The sequence below is a fragment of the Triturus cristatus genome, chromosome 8 (genome assembly GCF_964204655.1).
Source record: "Triturus cristatus chromosome 8, aTriCri1.1, whole genome shotgun sequence".
NCBI lineage: Eukaryota > Metazoa > Chordata > Amphibia > Caudata > Salamandridae > Triturus > Triturus cristatus.
In genome coordinates, this window is record NC_140591.1 from 307,491,019 (window position 1) to 307,514,207 (window position 23,189).

A 23,189-nucleotide genomic window follows, 5' to 3' on the forward strand; every position below is an offset into this window, starting at 1 on the left:
TCCTCAGTAGGAAATACTTTCAGTTTTTTACTTTGATTCCATCAAGAAGGCATTCAGATGTGTCACACATTTTCCATAAATTCTGAATGTTAGCACTCTAGTTGCTCATTAGATCACTGTAGTAAAGCTACTGCTCACCAGGCAAGTCTGCTGCTGGTATTCAAAGTGCATGTTTCAGTCTGCATGTCAGAATGTTTTTATGAAATAAAAGAGGATTTCAGAAGTCAAAATGTGCCCTAGTTTTTCTTTCTGCAGCACTAATCATAATCTATATGGCAAAATGAACCCCCTCATTTTGTTCCTTTGTAAATTAAATGTTTTAAGTGTTACCACTTTATTCCAATCAAGATGGCTTCAGGTGTGCCATACTTTTGTCTTAAGTAAGACTGTTAGCGCTCTAGTTGTTCTTTAGAGCACTCTGGGAAGCTGCAGTAGAACACAAAGGAATCAACTGACAGTCTCTGCCCTTGTTGGATGTACATGTTTTACTGAGAATGTCAGACTTCATTCTTACATGACTGAGAAAGATAATGTGAATTTACAGAAAATATGCTCTCAGTTTAGCTTATAGATCACCTTCCAAACCTCTGTGGGAAAAGTATGAGAAAATAGTTTTCTCTCAAACATGGTTTGTGATATCACAGCAGAAGGCTTTTTCACATGGTAAAATCACCTTAGAACCCACCACAATTCCTAAAATGAGTATGGTACCATCAACAAATGATTTATAATGTAACTAAAGTCTTAAAACCTTCTATTAACTGGAATGCTTTTTAATGAGGTGCTATCTTGTATATTGGTCCCAAGATGGCTGCCAACACTTCTTGGATAAAGTGCTGACAGCCAATCAGATCTCACGATGAGATGTGTGGTTAGGCTCCACCCAGATATGTATGTGATTTTATTTTTGATTTTCTCAGGAACTACTGAACAGATTGACACCATATATGCAAAAGGCACATGCCTGACCTGAGGACTACCTCTTTGCCAAATTTCAAGTAATTCTGTTCAGCCGTTCGGGCTGTACCTTGGACTAAAGGTCCCTATGGAAAATTGCATGGGGAAAACGTGTTTTGGGACCACCCTTTTTTCTCAGCCCCCGCTTGACGAATCCCCCCGAGACTTTCAGGGTAGGAGCGGAGCGGAGCGCCCCACCTATTTTGAAAATTTTGCGAGGATTCGTCAACCGGCGCCAAAGTTATTCCAAATAGAATGTTGCGGATTTCCTATGAAAACACGGTCCTAACTATAACTATCTACTGGCGACCGCCAGTAGATAATATATATATATATATATGTATCTATACACATATATATGTATATAGATACATATATATATCATTCACTCTGTAGACATGTATATATATGTATCTATATTTTGAATAGTCGATTCCTGGTCAAGGAAAGAATCCACACGAGCCCACTTAGTCAGCAAAGCAGTTTATTCCTCACAGGGCAGAAGAGGACGACGCGTTTAGACCACGTCCGTGGTCTTGGTCACATGACCATAATCTCCATTTGCACCAGTTAAGAAGAGTAAGTGCACTTTTTTAATTATAGACATAGAAGAAATAAACAAATCGTGTTTTGCTTATGTAAATAAATCATATCTATGCAATTTGCAAAATCATCATTTAGAAATGTACAGAAAGTAATCTAACAATACAATTCATTTCATTGGTAGTTCGTATTATTAACCAGTTGGTGCAAGAGTGTGGTGTTGAATTCATTCACAAACGATAAAGGACTAGTGCCTATTAGTAAACTATGTGACAGATTCGATATGCTTTGTTAAAGGAAGTTTTTCTCACAAGTTGAAACGAACAATATGATGAAGGGTCTAGTGCCCTTTAACAACTATCCAAATGTCGACTTGGAGTAGAGGTGACTCCGGTGCTCGTAATTTTATCACAGATGTGAGATACAGGAGGATTCATAGTGGTGTTCCTGTATGAGATCAAAAAGACAGATCTAATTAATAACAAAGTTTAACAAACCATAAACAGACAAGGCTGTATTTTACTCACACTGGTTGTATATGGTTTTCTATAATTACTCAACCTGTACATTCAATGAAACATAAGCAGAAAAAAGCAAAAAGTACATTATTGTTTTTTTGAGTTTTTAAAACCAAGGGAAGGGAGGTATGGACAGGGCGTGAGTGGCCTACCAAGGTTTCCATATTTCAGTATGAGATAATATCTCATTAAAGGTGGGAATAAAGTTCCTCATCCTGATTCAGGCCATCCGGAAATTTGGTGCCTGCTAGGAGGATGAGACGTGATTCTAGTTTGCGTAAAGAGGCAATACGGTTCCCTCCTCTGGAGTTGGGTTTGACTGTATCCAATCCAAAATATTTGGCTTTGGTCCAGTCGGCCCCATGTTCCTTCGAGAAGTGTCTTGCAGTGCTGTAAGTTTGATCGCAATTTGTAATTGCTCGCCAGTGTTCTAGGATACGTTTTTTGATCGTAAAGGTAGTCGATCCGATATACCATAACTGGCAAGGGCATACTATTGCATACACCACAAAATCAGTATTGCATGTAATGAGTTTCGGAATTTTCCAGAGTGTTTTAGTTCTTTCAAGTGTGACTTCTAGTACATTGTTACTATTTCTACAGGCCTTACAGTTCCCACATTTTCGGAAACCCTTCGTTTGTTGTAGCCAGCTTGTTTCTTTTGTTTGTAAATAGCTATGTACTAGCATGTCTTTGAGAGATGGACTTCTCATGAATGTAACTGATGGAGTGGCCCCTATTTCATTTTTCAAGATTGGGTCCTGTTTCAGGATATTCCATCTGTTCTTTAGGATACTTCGCATCTGGTTGGATTGACTGCAATATTTAGTTATAAATCTTACTGTTTTTTTCGGAGTGGTCTGATTCGTTGAAATCTGTTTGGTTTTGTTAAGGATTTCATCTCTCGATTGACTGTCCACTCTTTTTTCAGCCTGCAATATTGCTTTCTTGGGGTACCCTCTTTCCTTGAATCTCATTTTCATATCCTGTTTGGTGTTTTCATACAGTGAGTTCGTACTACAATTACGCTTGGCCCTCAAAAATTCACTGTAGGGGATTCCCCACCTGAAACTCGGTGGATGTGAACTGGCTGCATGCAGGATAGAGTTTCCTGCTGTTTTTTTCCTAAAAAGATTAGTGCTGATTCTGCCGTTATCATTACTGAGTTTCAGATCAAGGAAATCAACGCATTCTTGGCTATAATGTCTGGTGAATTTGAGATTGACATCATTCTGATTAATACAGTCAATGAACAGATTCAGTTCGGTTTCTGTTCCTTCCCACACAAAAAAAATATCGTCAATGTATCTCAGCCATTTTGATACACATAGAGTCCAATGTTCAGTTTGTTCATTCCAGAGCACCTGCTTCTCCCACCAGCCCACCATGAGGTTGGCGTAGCTGGGAGCGAAGCAGGTGCCCATAGAAGTGCCTTGTAGTTGTTTGTAAAATTCTTTCTCAAACATGAAAACATTCTCCTTTAGACAGATATTGATCATGTCCAAAAGCATGAGTGTGTGTTCCAAAAATTCTATTCTTCGTTTTTTGAGAAAGAATTTGCAGGCTTTTACACCATCATCATGTCTGATGCTGGTGTATAATGCCTCTACGTCCAGACATACCATCCAATGATTTAATCCTAATTTAACGTCCTTGATTTTGAGTAGGAAATCTGTGGTGTCTCTGAGATAGGATGAGAGGTCTTCGACAAAGGGAAAAAGAAAGTGGTCTACATATGTGCTAGTATTTTCAAGTAGACTATTTTTCGAAGAGACAATAGGTCTCCCTGGAGGTTCGGTCATGTCTTTATGTACCTTTGGAAGAAGGTAAAGTGTCGGGATTGTAGGAGTATTATTCGTGAGGAATTGTTTCTCATCCCATGAAAGTAGGTCTTTATCATGCCAGACTTGGAGTTTGTCATGATAGGTTCTTTTCAGATCATTAGTGTATTTCCTGTCTACTTTACAGTAACATGTTGGATTGTTCAGTTGGCGTGATGCCTCTTTAGTATACATCACTCGTGTCATAATGACAACATTACCTCCTTTGTCGGAGGGCTTGATCACTATTTCCTGGTCTTTTTGTAAACTTTTGACCACCCCCCACTGATTTTTGGTCAGATTGTTATTTTGTGTGTTTTTCTTTCTGAGAAGATCAAGAAAATCTTGTGCCACTAGGTCACTAAAGACATCAATGTTATCTTTAGCAAATGTTGGAATATATTTCGATTTGGCTTTAAATGTTGTACTAGCGGTTTCTCTAGTGTCTAAGTCGAGGGTGGTGATGATCTGGGGCATCTGAGAACAATCAAGGGGGTCAAACATTTCATCAATTACTACAGACGACTCTCCAAGAGTGGTTACAGTATGTAAAGTGGGTATATCACCTATAGATAAGCCCCTATTGTCAGAAGTTAATAGTTTTGGTGTTGACAGAGTCTTTTTGTTTGCATGCATTTTACACAATTTCAACTTTCTTTCAAATTTATATATGTATCTATATACACATACATATGTAAATAGATACATATATATACATATATCATCTACCAAGAGAAAGAGACTTTCTCGCTCTCTATATATCTATAAAGAAAGATCTCTCGCTTTCTCTAAGTTTTTTTAATAGCTATGGCTTCCCTGGGGGCCGATTGTATTTTTTGGGCATTTATGGGGGACGATCGTGCCCCCCAAGGAAAGCCAACATGTTTTAATAAAATATATGCCCCCACAGGGGGTCGGCCACTGAGCAGGAGGACCGACCCCCTGCCAATATCGCCGCCATTTAAAAAAAAAACAACATTTTTGGGGGTGATTGCGCCCCCCAAGGAAAGCCAACATTTAATAATAAGCAAATATGCCCCCGGGGGGGCGACCCATTACCACGAGGGCCGACCCCCCAAAGACATCCCTGGTATCTAGTGGGGTTTCCTGGCCGTGGATCGCAGCGCTGCCGCGATACACGGCCTGGAAATCCTTTTAGGAAGGCCTCGTTTGAAAGGGGAGACTCTCCCCTTTCAAATGAGGCCTCCCTGAAAGCTGGGTAGGCCGTTTGCGGCCGGATTTCCCATCGGAGTCGAGCGCGGCCTTACCTGCTGCTATCCTCGGCTCCGGTTGGGCAATCAGTGACATCAGAGTGCCTCGTGGCACGCTGACGTCACAGATTGGCAGGAGGGGGGGCGTGGGTAGATGTGGAAAGCCTTCCACATCTCCCCCAGGGGGAATAAAAAAAAAAACTATCTCCGGTGCGATTCACCGGAGGTTTAAAGGAGGCCCTCCCTGGTGACTGCCAATGGGTGTGCGCCGTACCAGGGAGGTAGTGACCGACGCAAGCACCAAAGGGGTTAACCTCTGAACAATTTTTTGCCGTATCTATAATTCCCTTCAAAAATGGATTCCTTGGCCTTAATAATTGCTCTTCGAATTTCTTGTTGGAACATCTTAATAATAATTTGATCTGCTATATAAATATCAGTATTATCCCCAAAATCACAGTTTGCTGCCAGCACTCTCAAAGCAACAACATACGAGTCAACAGTTTCATTGGTATGTTGATGCCTAGTGAAATTATTTAATCTTTCCATGACAATATGGTGTTCCAAGTCTGTCCATCACTTTCGTAAAACTATCATAATCATCAGCATCCACACCAGTAAGAGCTCTTACCGGTTGAAGATGCTCAAAAATGTCTTCACTGTGACTAACAATCAGATTCAATATAATGGCTTTCGTCCTAAATGAATCAAAAGTGTCAACATTTATTGCTAACATAATTTTTAAACAACTTTAGCCATTTGCCCCACTTCTTCGTTGATTGATCAAGGTTATCTAAAAAATAAGGTTGTGGTTGCTACGTTGATGTGCCATGTTGTTATAGGTTCAACAGTTAAACAACCTAGAGATGAACAACCTCACTGTTTCATCCCCTTGCACGTACATTTTGTAACTGAAAATCGAGTATCCATCTTTAATAAGTAAATTCAGCAACCGAAGTGATCTAAAACCTGCAATAGTACTCTAATTTGTAAAAAAAAAAATCAAGTACACATTGTGACAAGAGCCATCCATTAACAATAGACTTAAAATATACTTATGATACTCAATGGTTGCATTCACCTCCTTTAATCTCTTCATACAGTTTGTTGCACCCCAAAATGATGGTTAAACAACTAACCTCCACACATGAATGGAACTTCTTACTTTCCTTTAGAGGCAATAAACATCTTCCTAAGCTTATGAAATGGCCTCTGTTGCATTGCTCTGCGTAATTTTCCACCATCAGTTGAGTTTGTTTTAATGCATGCACATGATCCTCTCCACTTTCGACAGGTAATAGGCCACAAATTGTTGAAACACATGTATGTTTCACACAAGGACAACTCTTCACCAGCAAGCCCCCATGTCTCTGCGTCCCTCTGCAAACAAACAATACCTCTGGACCTTCTTTTTTCCACTGAAATTGCCTCAGCCTGTGCAGACACAACCCACAAAAAGAGATCTACGATTTGAATCTCTTGGCTCCAGCAGTTGACTCCGCAGCAAGCCTCACTCTAAGTTTCTCATCGCCAAATTGTTATAAATACAACCACACAAAGGTAAGGGGTTATGTCTTTATTAATTGAATCTACCACATAAGGAAATATAAAGATGGAAGACAAGTTTGACTGACCTTAACCGTTTAACACTTAAGTTTCACTTAATTTTGCCATAACACTCTACATCTAGAGGCTTCATTCGTATTATACATACTACTGTTTGGAAGACGGGTATAAACCTGTAGCTACACTCCACCAAACCTGTAGTTCTGCTGCCTCACTTTAGAGAAGAGGAACCACTCAGTTGCTCTTCGGTGGAGCAGCAGCTGACTCTTCAATTGTAAACTCTGAGGCAGCAATATATCTGCCCTGGGCACTACGATTAGTGTGCTTTCTGATGCAGATTTTTCCTGTACAAGTCCATCACAAGCGGCATTGGGGCCCTTACTGATAAAAAGATCATCCCTCCCAAAATCCCTGCCTAGAATGCTTACTTTTGAAATACAGAAACTTGCTGGTTAGCTGCCATTACATTGTTTACAAAAGTGCTGGAGCCATGCAGTTGGGAGCTCTTTGGAAAAATTATACCTGCCAGTCTGTGGAACTCTGAAAATGTGGCAGTGATTCTCCACTACACTGACTGAATGGCAGACCACCCACCAGTCTCTGAAGGAGTCACTAGTACTGGATTTGAAGTTGGATAGTAAAACAACTGCCTCTGATTTCTAAGGGATAAGTAGGAGGGGAATCATCCAACTATTGAAATAGTATATACAGTTTCAACATTGCATTATCTTGTGGGTTTAGTATTTCCTCTGGAAATAAGAATTTCCATCTCAACAACATAATTTTAAATAAGGCTCTAAGTTGAAATCAACTTTCTGGGGGGACCCATGAGTAGAGTCATCATTTGAATATTAGTGGCAGTTGCTCCAAATGAACCTCCGGTTTCCCACCACGCCTTTTGACCAGATTTGTTCTAAAACAGATCTGTGTGGAGACTAGGTCTATTTTTCTCCTGACAGCTGCACAGGGAAGTAACCTCAATCCTTCTGAGTTGGTCCATAAACCTACTTAATGACTAGAAGTTACCGATTATCCTGCTGGCAGTTAGGTCTTTCGATGCAGGAGCTGTCTTAATCCAAAAATGATTGTCTGACCCCATTCGGGAGGACAGGGTGCCACAGAGCATGCAGTGGCTAATTGACCCCAACTGTGGTGGTTGAGGTTGTTCCCACTGGTATCCTGGGGTCCACCCTGCTATGGCTATGCACATTTGCAGAAGTACACCCGTTTCACACTTCATTCTCCGGGTAGAAGAGTGGGTACAAGAGTTCAAAAATGAACAGTCAGACAATAGACGGAATAGTACACTGTCCACCCCAGTGCTTATCTTTTAGTTAAACTTTAATCATACAGCAAAATGAAATACTACGCATTTCAGGCATGGTTCAGGTACAGAGTTGGAAACTTCTTAAGAGGTCTAGTGAAATGCTGATACCCTCTATGGCCCTGCTGCCCCTTCTCTCTCTCTGGGAAGCTCATCTGCCTAGGCTAATTTGGGCAAAGACTGAAGAATAGCCTTAGATAAAGCAAAGGTTCAGCTTGCTATCAGTGGTTCAATTACACAATATTGTGTTAAATAATATTGTTGATAAAAAATATTGTGTCAAAAATATCGTTTACCACAGTATCGTGTTCCTATACTTACAATGTAAATGGCAAAAATATAGAAAAAAAATATTGTGGACAGTAGTGTTGCCCAAAAACATACACAAATATTGATTTTCTAATAGATATACAATGTCAAGTAGTAAATGTTAAATATTATAATATAATGAATTGATATATTGTAAAGTAAATATATTCCACTCATTATTTAGTGCTATATATATATATATATATATATATAGCGGTGAAACGGGTTACTAAAGAAAATAAAGAAAGCTTTTAAAGTTTAAAACAAGACCCTGTGTCAGCATATATATATATATATATATATATATATATATATATATTATCTACTGGCAGTCGCCAGTAGATAGTTATAGTTAGGACCGTGTTTCCATAGGAAATCCGCAACATTCTATTTGGAATAACTTTGGCGCCGGTTGACGAATCCTCGCGAAATTTTCAAAATAGGTGGGGCGCTCCGCTCCGCTCCTACCCTGAAAGTCTCGGCGGGATTCGTCAAGCGGGGGCTGAGAAAAAAGGGGGTCCCAAAACACGTTTTCCCCATGCAATATTCCATAGGGACCTTTAGTCCAAGGTACAGCCCGAACGGCTGAACAGAATTACTTAAAATTTGGCAGAGAGGTAGTCCTCAGGTCAGGGAAGTGCCTTTTGCATATATGGTGTCAATCTGTTCAGTAGGTCCTGAGAAAATCAAAAGTAAAATCATATATATATATGTGGGCGGAGCCTAACCACACATCTCATCCTGAGATCTGATTGGCTGTCAGCACTTCATCCAAGAAGTGTTGGCAGCCATCTTGGGACCAATATACATGATAGCACCTCATTAAAAAGCATTGCAGTTAATAGAAGGTTTTAAGACTTTAGTTACATTATAAATCATTTGTTGATGGTACCATACTCATTTTAGGAATTGTGGTACGTTCTAAGGTGATTTCACCATGTGAAAAAGCCTTCTGCTGGGATATCATGATTGAGAGAAAAATATTTTCTCATGCTTTTCCCACAGAGGTTTGGAAGGTGATCTATAAGCTAAACTGAGAGCTTATTTTCTGTAAATTCACATTATCTTTCTCAGTCATGTGAGAATGAAGTCTGACATTCTCAGTAAAACATGTACATCCAACAAGGGCAGAGACTGTCAGTTGATTCCTTTGTGTTCTACTGCAGCTTCCCAGAGTGTTCCAAAGAACAACTAGAGCGCTAACAGACCTACTTATGATAAACGTATGGCACACCTGAAGCCATCTTGCTTGGATTAAAGTGGTAACTCTTAAAACATTTAATTTAAAAAGGAACAAAATGAGGGGGTTCATTTTTCCATAAAAAGTATGATTAGTGCTGCAGAAAGAAAAATTAGGGCACATTTTGAGTGACTTCTCTAATCCTCTTCTATTTCATTAAAAAATTCTGACATGCAGACTGAAACATGCACTTTCAATACCAGCAGCAGGTTTCCCTGGTGAGCAGTAGCTTTACTACAGTGATCTAATGAGCAAAAAGAGTGCTAACATTCTGAATTTATGGCAAATGTGTGACACATCTGAATGCCTTCTTGATGGAATCAAAGTAAAAAACTGAAAGTATTTCCTGCTGAGGAGACTGCAGTAAATGAGGAAATTAGGAAACTTCATAACAAATAAATCTCCCAAGATGGCCACCGGAGACAAAAGAGCCCAAATGTAGCCCAAAATCACCCAGATGTAGCCCAAAAATAGCCCAATGACAGAAGTGTGCAAAACACGTATTATTTTGTGTTTTTGCAGTGTTATATAGTGCAGACTTGTCAGGTATTGGAGTGCTTTACATGAGCATTGGTTACATCACACAAGAACAAATTCATTTTGTTTGTAGACATGGGGAGACTAAGTGATTTGACCAGAATCACAGAATGTCGAGCTGAAGCAGAAACTCCAACCTGGTTCCCCAGTTGCAAAGTCTGCAGTTCTGGAAGTAACACCACATCCTCTCCCCTAAGTGCAACATTTAATCAAGTGGTCAACTGGATAAAAAAACATAAAGATAACAAATAATTTAAAAGTGCTTTGTCGCTATTTGAAAACTCAGAAATATGTCCTTATTTTAGTCTTTTAGAGCACTAACCATAATTTTGATGCCAATAAGACGCTCTCATATATATAATTTCTAAAGGAAATGCTCTAGGTATTACAGTTTTGATTACATCAAGATGACGTCAGGCGTTCCACACTTTTGTAATAAATATAGAATGTTAGCAATCTAGTTGTTCATTAGGATACTGTTGAGAGGCAGAGGCCAGGGGCACGGACTCTGAAAATTGAAGGCAGGTAGGAGGGTGCAAAGGCAACAATTTAATCACACTGAGCAGGCAGGAAGGGCCGTGGCAGCACGACAGACTATGGAGGGCAGTGGAAAGGGGAGCAGGGGCAACAAACCAACAATACAGGACTTGCAAGAGAGGCTGTGGCAATGTAATAGACCATTGTGGGCAGAAGGAAGAGGCAATGGTAGTACAACCATACATGCCAACAGACCCGATTCAGCCAGGAAACGTCCAATGTTTTTAAGCTCAAATGGGCTTTATTTGATCTGTCTCCTGTCTACAATCTCCTCTTTTTCAATGTAACTCAAAGGGGAAAATCAATACCCCAGTTTTTTTTCAAAATCTCCCTCTTACCAAGTTCAAAATGTTCGCAAGTATGGTACATTGGATCATGGAAGGAAATGGGGTAGGGACATGGACTTGGATAACAGAGGACAGGAGGGACATGGAGAGGTGCACCAAACTGACCCTGCAGGGCAGGCATCAGGGTTTGCAGCAGCACAATACACCACACAGGGCATGCGGGACGGGTGTGCAGCACAACAATCCATAGAAAGCAAGAGGAAGGGGACAGGACCATGCACATGGACAACAGAGAACAGAGGGGCAAGAGGCAATGGTAGCTAGCTGACCATAATGGACAGACAGGAGAGAAAGCTGCAGCATAACAGACCATAAAGGGCAGGAGGGACGGATCAGGGGCATTACAATGGAACAGACAAGCCAGGAGGGAGGGAGTAGGGGTCTGCACATGTAAACAGAGGGCTGGGGGCAAGGGGGCAGGGCAGGAGCAGCAAGATAGCCATGGAGGTCAAGCAGGATGGGCACTAGAAGCAAGACACACCATGAAGAGCAACAGTGAGACTGATGGAATACACACAGACCATGGAGGGAAGGTGGGAGGGGGTCAGGGGCAGCTAACTGACCACACAGGAAAGGTGGGAGGGGCCATGGCAGCACAGAAGACCATGCATGGCAAGTGGGAGGGTTAGTGGCAGCACAATGGCTATGATGGGCAAGAAGGAGGGTGCAGGGGCATGCACAAAGGACGATGGAGGATAGGAGGGAGGGTCAGGACCTCTGCACAGCCAAGAAAGTTCAGGGGAAGGGGCCTCACAACAGACCGCACGGGGCAGGCAGGAGGAGCAGTTGCAGCACAACAGACCAGGGAGGGCAGAAGGGTGTGGCAGTACAATGGACCATGTAGGACAGGAGGAAGAGGATAGGGGCATGGCATGTGGACAGGCAGGGTGGAGGTGGCAGGGACAGGTTACAGTCATCTGACAATGCTAGGCAGGTGGGAGGGGAGTGGCAGCTCAACAGAACACTCAGAGTAGATAGGAGTGGCATGTCCATGGAACATGGTGGGCAAAAAGGATGGAGCAGGGGCATGCACAAAGACATCGGAGGGCAGGGGGAAGGAGAATAGGGGCAGCAAGCTAAGCACAGAGTTTAAGCAGGAGGTCAATGATGGGGCATAGAATTGGGCAATGGAGGGCAGGATGAGTGGACTGGTACATCATACTAAATTGAGGGCAGTGGCAGCACATCAGACCATGCATGGCAGGAGGGAGGAGGCTAGTCCATGGATTCACACAACAGAGGATAGGGAGGAGGGGGATGGGGCAGCAAGCTAACTGTTCAGAGAAGGCGGGTATTAGGAACTTTATTGTTTTTAAAACGTGTGTCTGTGCGAACTACTTAAAATATGAACAAGTATGCAGCATAATCACACTTTTATTCAGGAAGAAGAGGACGTTTGTGACTGTGACTCCGGGCTCACTTGGCAGAAACACCCCCTGACCCTCCACCCCCTATAGCAAAATGTAATGCCCGTGAAAAGGGTAGGTGAACACAGTGTTATATAGAACATAGTCCTGAGAGCACGATTGAAAATGAAAACTAGATATAGTGTATGGTATAAACTATGCACCAAAAAGTGTGATATAAGATGAACCGGGCGTGAAATATAATATGCAATACATTGTGCGCAATGACAGATTCATTGGAGAGCGCGAGATAGCACAGGCACTAGCGCGTGCTATGCGATATGCGCCTTGGAGTGCAATATGCACAGGGCAGTGTTGTGTAACCTAACTAGTCTCTAAAGTTGTAATATAAAATATGTGCTGGGGAGTGTAACGTTGCATATGCACTGTGACAAAAATATGGATCCCAGATTGTAATATGTATGGCATAGCACTGTGCGTTATAACATAGGCATCGAGGAAGGCACGTTAGATGGGGCAATATAACCCGTGCGAAGACAAGTGTGGCATGACATATTCACGGGGTGGTGTTACAGTGCACATGGGCTAGAGAGTGTCATAGCATATGCACTAGCTGGTGGAATACAACACAGAGGTGTGTGGCACTCAGCAGGCAATGGTGGGTGTAACACAGCATTGGGCTCTGCCAGGAGCGCGCTGTGACTCTCAAGTGATGTTCGTCCCCTTTTCACAGAGTAAAATAAAAAGTATTACACATCCGGCAGTGGATGTGTGTTTTATTAACCGTGAGGGGGGTTTCTTGCATAGTTTTGGTCGAATTTTTTCTCGAATCCCCTTTGAATGGCTTGGTGTGCATGTGTATTAAATGTGCCCGTCAATAGCTACCCATGTTTGTATAAATAAACGACAAGGGTGTCTACCGGGATTAGGCACGGTAGAGCATCAGACATGTCAGAGCTTCACTAGTGGTGTAAATACATTCCACGTGGATTCATTGTATGCATAGCCGCCTTTTAATGAATATCACACAAATCGTCATGGTGATAGGTACGTACGGTTTGTCCAGCATGTCCTAGGTGTGTCTATAAATATATATTTTTTTTAAATAATAAAAAACAGTGGCCGGCCCTGGGGATTGGGGTCAAAAAAATATAATTAGGAGACAGGCCCTGGGGGATGGGGTCATCAGGGCCAATAAATTAGAATAAGAAGGGGAACCACACAGCCCCCTTCTTAAAAAATTAAAATAAATAAAAGACTGGCATCGTGCCGGAGGCCACGCCCCCTCCTTGCAGCACTCTGCAAACGCGCCCCCTGGCGAGTTGTAAGTTGGGGAATTAATTCCTCTTCAATACTGAGGGTCCCTGAGGGCCAACTAGCCCAACAGGCATCTCCAGTATGCGCCAGGGAGCTGCGCTGCAGACAGGTGTTCTGAGGCCAAGCCCCTTTTTAGACCTCTCTGCAACGCAGCTCTGTGGCGCTTACTGGAGGTACCTAGTGGTCTAGTTTGACCCTAGGGACCCTTAGGATTCAAGGGGACTTAATCTCTCAACTTAGAACAGCCACAGGGCGTGTTTACACAGTGGTGAAGGGAGGGGACGGGGCCTGAGGTGACGTGTGCAAACACGCACTATGGCACGTTTTAAATTGGAGATATAATTTCCCTTCAATACTGAGGGCCCCTGGGGGCTAACTAGCCCACCAAGTGCTTCCAGTAAGCGCCACTGAGCTGCATTGCAGAGAGGTGGTCCAGGCCGTGACACTTTTAACACCTCTCTGCAACGCAGCTCTGTTGCACTTACTGGAGGTACCCAGTGGGCTAGTTGGACCCTAGGGACCCTCAGGATTCAAATGAACTTAATCTCCCAACTAAAAACGGACACAGGGCGTGTTTACACAGTGGTGAAGGGAGGGGACGGGGCCTGAGTTAACGTGTGCAAAAACGCCCTGTGGCCTGTTTTAAGAGGTAGTTTTAATCCCCCTGCCCTATTATATACTAGGGGCTAACAGAGGAGGTCATGCTAATCACAGGGGGACCCCAACGCATAATGTTCCCTACTGTATGTAGGTGTTTTCACTGTATTCTAAGTGTCTTTTAACATAGCACTGGCTCTAGGACTGGTTAGTCAGACTCAGTTACCACCAGTATCCGTCTGAAAAAGTTGAGGGTACAGGATGATTTTGCAACAAGGCTTCTTTCTGCTCTTCTTTTTGTTCTTTCTGCACGTTATCCTTCTTCCTGCACTTTTCTTCGTCTTTGAGGACTTCTGTTGCTTCTTTCTGCACTTCTTTTTTTTCTTTCTGTGCATTTTTTTCTTCTTTCTTCACATGTCCTATCTCTGTAGGCATAGTTAGAAATTAGCATTTAAAAAACCTTTGAAATTCACAGAAAAAACCATAGGTTTCAGGCACGTTATAGTTAGGAATTAGCATTTAAAAAACCTCAGAAATTCACTGAAAAAACCATAGGTTTCAGGGGTGTTATAGTTAGCTGGACTTTTCACTTGTACGAAACCATTGAAATTCCCCCGTTATAGTTAGTTCAGCTAACTATAACTCGCGCGCCTGCAATGCACTGCTGATGACGTCACATATTACATCACTCATGACATGGTCAGTGACATCACTCATGACATCACTGATGACATCATCCTTGTGATAGAGTGGCAGACCACCTCTCACCCTAAAATAACCTTTGATACACACATTCAAAAATAGAGACTAAAATGTTCAAAACAATGGACATACCAATACCAGTTACAACAACCTCTTCAGTAATTCTAAGATCCACATACACATCCACTCATTCACCAACAGTTCTATACAGTCACTCATACATGTACTCACTCATCATATGTACTCATACACCTATACATCCTGTTACACAATGCCACTCATCCATAGAGTTACTCACACACATAGTCACTCATGCTAATAAATAATCAAACCTACATTTACTTGCATATACAGTTATACACACACCACCACACTTACTTCTACGGAAACTTACACATACTTAGTCTTTTAAACAATCACTTATAGAAACACATACTTATTCATACAGGAACTCTTTCAATCTCTCACTCTCACATATACTCACTTATATACACCAATAGTCACATATACTAGTTTAAAACATATGTAGTTACTCATAAAGACACTATTGAGACAGTCATTCACTCACTAACACACCCATACACACACTCATCCACCCATACAGTCCTGCACACATGCTGTCTTCAACACATACAGTGAGTCACTCATTCATGCACCTATGCACTACGTAATACCCCCCACCGAACCATGCAGACACTCAGACTGATACTCAAAAAACCAACTAATAACCTATATAGACACCCATGTAGCTACTCACCAACCCATGCAGCCACTTTTACACAAAGTGAGAGACTGATACAGATATTTACATATTTAAACATTACTCACTAAGCCATGTATTCACTATGATACACTTAATCAGTCAGTTACACAATCAATTTTTCAAAAACAAATCATCCATTTAGACACTTATATACCCATTTATTCTTCCATCGACCTTGAGATATACATATATAAAACATATTTAATTTTCAGAAAAACACACATTCACTGGATGATGTCATCAGTGATGTCATCAGTGATGTCATTTGAGATGTCATCAGTGATGTCATGAGTGATGTCACTGACCATGTCATGAGTGATGTAATATGTGACGTCATCAGCAGTGCATTGCGGGCGCGCGAGTTAGAGTTAGCTGAACTAACTATAACGGGGGAATTTCAATGATTTTGTACAAGTGAAAAGTCCAGCTAACTATAACACCCCTGAAACCTATGGTTTTTTCTGTGAATATATATATATATATATATATATATATATATTCACAGAAAAAACATAGGTTTCAGGCACGTTATAGTTAGGAATTAGCATTTAAAAAACCTCAGAAATTCACTGAAAAAACCATAGGTTTCAGGGGTGTTATAGTTAGCTGGACTTTTCACTTGTACAAAACCATTGAAATTCCCCCGTTAATATTTATTTTACATTATATTATTTTACATTTTTTAAATATTTTCAATGTAGAACTAAAACATATATAACGTTTAGGTTGTGGTGCAACGATATCAAGGTGAATGAAATACTGGAGGCTCTTCACTCCTTCGCAATAGTGATTTATTTAAGCAAGGCACAAGACAGGGTCTTGTTGTGTCTCTCTTCTACTGCAATATGGTATGCTTTGGAGGATGACACCCACAAGTTTCCTTAGTATAAGATACAAGAGGGCAGGTAAGTTTTGACTCCTCCAGCAAGTATTAGAAAGTCTTATTATGTGTCTGTGACTGTGCCTGGTTATTGGTGGGGTGATATTGAATTAACACAAAGTACTTTTAAAGCACCTTGTGCCCAGAGAAGCTTCCTTTGCCTGTGGGCTGCTTGTGATTAGTTTCACCTGCCCATCACCAATGCAGAAACAAAACTGTGTATTTGTGAGGAAAACGTCAGGAATGCAACACCACAAGAAACTCAAACTTAAATGAGTGTGTGGCTGCCACCCGCTTAGTTCTACGGCAGTTTACCAAAGCATCTCAGTATGTGGCCACCAGCCGCTTAGCGGTACGGTGGTTTAATAGGTGGTTTGCTGCCCCCTCCCCAGGGCCATACCCTCACATGCACCTGTGAGAGCCACACTGCTCCTGGAGCATGGCTGGCAATGGCGTCTGACCGGCGGCGTTCTTTGTCCTTTGGTTCAGTCACAGGGACTTCTTCTCCCTCTGTGCTCATCTGTCCCGGGTGATGCGCCTCCTTGCCCAAAGTCAGCCAGTGGGGAATCGTCTCCTCCGGTGTAAGTCTCCAGGGCACTCCAGCCCACCGATGATGCTGGATTTTTCTGGCTCCCTACACCTCTCCTCTGCGACGCTCCAGTTTCCTTCTTTCAGCTGCGCACCCTAGGCTACGGAACAGTCCTGTATAAAAGGGACAGAGTCTTTATTTAAGGACGTCCCGATACGCAAACTCCACCGGTCATGTCTCTGTGTTCTCAGGCTTAGGAGGGAAACAGGCCAAGACGCAAGGTATGTCCTCTTTACTGTGACACATCTCCTCCCTAAGATTTTCCCGATCGGGGAAAAGGGGATACCTTGAGAGGAAGTCTGCAATGCCCTGTTCTCTACCCTTTCTGTGTCGGACTTCAAATTGATAGGGTTGCAAGTACACTAACAACCTCGGGACCCTGGAGTGGTTACCCTTATTCCTGCTAATCCACATGAGGGGAGCATAGTTGGTATAAAGGAGGAAGGACCTACCATCTAAGTAATAGTGCAGTTTGTCAATGGCCCATCTGATCGCCATGCACTCCGTTTTAATGACCAGGTACACCTTCTCCCTGGGGAAGAGTTTACTACTGATGTAAACAGTAGGTCTCTCATTTCCCTGCTCATCCTCCTGTGAGAGCACTGCTCCAATGCCAACATCAGAGGAATCAGTCTGCAAAACGAATGGTTACTGAAAGTTGGGTGACTGTAAAATAGGGTTTGTAGTGAGAGCCATGTTTAGGCATCTAGTTCGTTAGAGGAAGGATGTCTGAACAGGTTCTGAGGAGTGTTCTTTAACAGATCTATTAAAGGTGAGGCCAGGTACTGTGGGATTAACCTTCTATTATATCCCAATAACCCCAAAAAGGCTCTTGCATCACATTTGTTTTTAGGGAAGGGTGTCAGCAATAGCCCTAATTTTCTCCACCTGTGGCTGAATCAGACCTCCCCACAACAGATAACCCAGGTATTTCACTTTGCCACATGCAAACTTGGATTTTTTAGCATTGGACCAGTTGAAGTTCAGAGAGGATCGCACAGATATGCTGTAAATGGTCTTCCCATGTCTTACTATATGCCACTATGTCATCCAAATAAGCGGATAAATACCCCTGGTGGGCCTACAATACAGTATTCATTAGTCTTTAGAATGTGGCAGAGGCTTCATGGAGACAGTAATGTGAATTGGTATAAACTGTTGGGTGTGGCAAACACTGTCTTTCCCTGTCTCTTTAGGATTTAGGGGTCCTTGCCAATAGCACTTTGTAAGGTCTATTGTTGTAATAAAATGGGCCTCCCCTAATTTCTCCACTAGTTCGTCAACCCTGGCTACAGGATAGGTGTCCAATTTGGACACCTTGTTTACAGCTCTTTAATCAATGCAAAACCTGATGCTCCCATCGCTTTTTGTCACTAAGACTATGGGGAGCACCAATTACTGGAGGATGGTACTCTGACTCCCATTTTCAGCATTTGTACCACTTTGGCTTGGAGAGCCTGTCTTCGAACTTCAGGGAATCGATAGGGTTGTTGGTTTACAACCACACCCTCCTTCGTGGTTATGGAATGTACAGCCAGTGCAGTGTGCCCTGGTGTGTCTGAAAATATGGGGGAAAGGACTCCAGGATGTGTAGTAACTGGGCCCCCCTCTTTGCCGGAAAGAGAGTCACTAATAGTTGTTTTCTAACATACTATTACGTGGTTTGGTAGAAACAGAGAGCTGGGCCCTGCAGGGAGGTGGTCCTAGCCACTTCTTTAGAAGGTTTATATGATAAACCTGCTCTTGGTGTCGGGACAACTGGACTATTTTGTAGGGACCCTGCCACTTGATTTTCATTTTTGACGTAGAGAGGGTAGTTGGATTAATACCCTGTCCCTGATGGAATATTCCCACCACTTCTTCCCTATCGTAGAAGTGTTTTTGTCTCCTTTGTTTCTTCCCCCAGACTTATGAGGGCCGATTCTCATAATTTGTAATATGGGCTTTTAGTTGGGTGGTATATTCTAAGAGGTCCCCTGCCTGTTCCCCAGTTTCCTTCTCCCAGGCCTCTTTGGTGATCTCAAGGAGTGTGCGGGGTTTCCTACCAAAGAGCATCTTGAAAGGGGAAAATCCCAAACTACTTTGAACCTGGGCTTGAAGAACAAACAACACCAGGGGCATTAATTTGTCTCAGTTCCAACCATCCACGGACAGCATCTTCTTAAGGGTCAACTTAAGGGTACCGTTGTACCTCTCTATGGGTCTGTCAGTTTGGGGATGCTAAACAGATGTATTGAGATGTTTAATGTCTAGTTGTTTGCAGACCTGTTTCATTAACCCATAAACAAACGGTGTTCCTTGGTCCGTAACAATTTCCTTGGTGAACCCCATACGGGAGAAGACTTCAATAAAACGTTGTGCTATCACCTTAGTGATGGTTGTCCGTAAGGGTATAGCCTCAGGATACTAGGTGGAGTAGTCTACTAGGACCAGGACATACCGTTGACCACGTGCAGAACGTAGAAATGGTCCTCTAAGGTTCATTCCCACTCTCTTAAACGGTTTCCCAATAATGAGCATTGGTTGCAGGAGTACTTTAGGCTGCTGATAGGGATTATTTACTTGGCACATCTCACATTCCTGGCAATAGCATTTGGTCTGGGCTATTATGCCAGGCCAGTAAAATTACCTTAATATGGACTGACTGTTTTTCTCCAGTCCGCTATGCCCCGCTAGAGGGTGTGAGTGAGCATAGAACAATACCTGATCCCTGAAGTTGAGGGAAACTAGCAATTGGGGTTGGTCTCCTGCCTTCCCAAGCCTATACAAAAAGACCCTTGAGCACAGTAAATCGAGGGTAGGGAAAATTGGGTTTATCCACATTGTTTGGCATCATTCATCTGGGCCACCTTAAAACTATAGTCAAGGACCCACCGTTCTGGTGTAAGGAGGTCATTCCTGGACCGCTCTAGTGGGAGACTGTGGTTCTCCTCTTTTTGTATTGGGATGGTCTAACTTCCAGTTCTTTCAGCCGTCTCAAGGGCTTGAAGGTTGTAGATAAGTCCATAAAATAAGGGTTGTCTGTTCCCAATATGAGATCCTCGGGGAGAGTGTGGAGTACCCCAACTTCTACTATACTTTCTTGACCCCCCTGATTTTTCACAGTGGGTTTGCCCACTGGGTATATTTTAGTGTACCTGTGTACACACCGTATCCCTATCTGCTGTATACGGAGAATATGAGACACAAAAACGAATGCATCCTTAATTACTGGCTGACTGCAACCAAAGTGCAAAAGGGCTTTCACCCACCTCTCATTGACTAGCAAACTTACATAGAAAGAGGTCCCCATCTCCTGAGTGAAGTATATGGATCAGGGAACAAAGCTGACGTCTATGGGTCCTTCCTCAGGCTTCTTATTCCTTCAAAACCTAGATATGTGACCTCATTCCTCAGAATCGTAGCACTTCGTTGACCCCCGTTTCAGGTTTCTGGGGTCTGGGCTTAGGTGGTTCTAAGGCCATACACTATGATTTTTTTCCAGCTTTATTGGTATGGACCGGGTGGTTAGTTTTGTTTCCCTTTTCATGCTCCACAAAAGATACACAGCTTTGGGCATAGGAAAACATTGTTGCCATACCCACATTGCCATCTCCATCGCATGTTCAAGAGTTAAACCGGCATGCTGATGCAACCATTTCTGTGTATGATAAGGCAATACCTCCAAATATTGTTCAAGGCATATTTTTATCCTCATCTCTTCCTTAACCGACTCAAGGGGCATCCTACATCTTAATGAAAAGGGTTTTGGGTGCATCACCAGGCCCTCCCCTCTCCATTTGAAATCTCGCATCAAGGGTCTCTTCGTCCACCCCTAGCCAGTACAATATGGCTTTCTTTACATCCCCTTAAGGGGTAATCCCATCCACATTTGTGGTTTGGTACGCTGCCTGAGCTGCCCTGGTCAAGAGAGGTGCGATATAAAAGGGCCATCTCTCAGGCGGCCATAGACTGGCTGTGGCGGCATGTTCAAAGTTCAACAAGTAGGCCACGGAGTCCACCGCCAATATATACTTTTGTAAGGGTACAGTAGGTCCTGTCGGTGGATGACCCTTATCTTGTTCCACACCTGGAGTCAACTGGAACTGCCCTTCAGTCATCTGAGTTAAATGTTCATCTTGACCCTTGATGGCATTCGTAAATACTGTGCAATCACTATCTGCAGTGGACACTCAAGGGCCCATTCCAGCTTCCGCTGGCCCTCCAGCAACTAGTGTACTTGTTTCTCCATCTTGTGTCAGATGCTACACTATTTCCACATTCTCCACCATTTGTAAGGTTTAGGGTTGGTGTTGTGACTTGATGTCAAGGTGAATGACATCAAGTACTCATTATTTTTTATCAGATACAATTTGCACTTTTCTAACATCCACGAACTCTTGCCAGATTTTCTTATTCTTAGTAGAAACACCATTAACTAGAATGACTAGTGGTTCATTTTCTGCATGGTCTACACCAATAGTTTCAATGTTTTTCTTTAAATCTAACGGTAAATACACAACTCTTCCTTTCAATCCTCTTTGTAAGTCTGATGGAGGCAATTTACCTGTTTTAGGCTCCATACGAACAATAGCCTGAAACGGGTGCACACATTGAATGAGAATAGACTCATAGGTATTTAAATCTATCAGCTCTGGAGGAATAGCAACCAACTCTAGATTATTATGAACAGCTCTAGCAGGCATTTTATTCTCATCTAATTTGTTATCACAATATTTGCAAATACGCTGCTCAGATCCCAAATCAAAACAATCCTCTACCAACAAATAAGTTGCAAATTCCTTCCACTTATCATTATTTTCTGTTTCACTTTTTAAATACAGATTGACACTCCTAGTCTGATTTTTATAGTGAGTTCGCCGACAACAAATACAAGAAACATTTGGTCTTTCACCTGAAATTACCTTAAACTTTGTGATTTGATCTTCAAATTTTTTTATAATCATGGCTTCTACATTGTCTTCAACATTTTGTTCTACTAATGCGTCAGTTTCTGCGCTCTCTTGCTGAGGACCAAAGTAACAAAACTCAATATCATCACAAACCTTCTTCACATATGATACTGACCCATGCAAAAGAGCACTGTTCAACTCATTTAACTTTAGTGCTGGACTTTTTGCATAATATAATCTTCTCACTAACTTCCGCATTTGAGTATGATGTACTGCCAACATCCTGAAATGGTGAAAAACACTTTGACAAACTTTCCTAGAAAGACAAGCCAGAGAATGACCTTGCAAACCAGTAATTTTTCTCACTCTGCAAGGGTCTAGTCCTTGCAACACCTTAATCTTTTGTTTAACACTTTTTTTACTATATGCTCGTAAGAAACTGCATAATCTATCAATAGAGTCTTGTCGTACACTCCAAATACTACTGCAATCCCCAGTGTACACAGGGTCTTTAGGACGTCTCCCTAGAACTTCATCAGCTATCACTTCTTCTAAATTTCTTTCAACCATTTTCTCTTTGTCAATTGGACAACCATTTCTAACCTCATAACCTCGACCACTGGTGTCAACTGCATGCAATAAATTATTGCTCTGTAAATAACTCTCTTCATTAAAGAAAGGCTCTGAACTTGAACTGTGTTTCCATTCACCCAAAAAAAAATCACAAAAATGTGTTCTGTTAATTCCTCTTTTCCTCCTACTTTTGGCGTTCATTAAATGGATTGGTTTATCTAGTGATTGAATTCTGTTTAATACTAAAATGAATAGTTTCCTTTTTACTTCAAAAGCCTTTTCAACAATGGTTTCAATATGCTTCTTCTTTTTATAAAACAGAGTTCTCTTTTTATATTTCTTCACATCTTTCAGCAAATTATGTACTACTCTCTGCGTATTTCTTTATACTGATTTTGCCTTCTTTTATCATACTTCGTCTCCTTTGACTGTCCATTTGCTTTTTTGCTTTCCCTATTATTTTGAATATTTTTTCTAGTTGAAGCATTTTCAGAGGTTTCAGCATTCTGTACATTCTGTCAGGTCCTACAAACATTTTCAATAAATTGCTTTGCTGTGTGATCTTACCAGAAGATTTTTTCTTTTGAGCCACACTATGTT

General features: G+C 42.0%; 1 long non-coding RNA gene across 2 annotated transcripts in view; it reads right to left on the minus strand.

The window, feature by feature from the left end:
- Positions 1-1,424: 1,424 nt before the first annotated feature.
- The window catches only part of LOC146802029 (uncharacterized), a 97,720-nt gene continuing 75,955 nt past the window's right edge, over positions 1,425-23,189 (minus strand). For both annotated transcript variants that reach the window (XR_014967686.1, XR_014967687.1), the window contains exon 3: positions 1,425-1,947. This is a non-coding gene — a long non-coding RNA (uncharacterized LOC146802029). The remainder of the gene's footprint in view (positions 1,948-23,189) is intronic.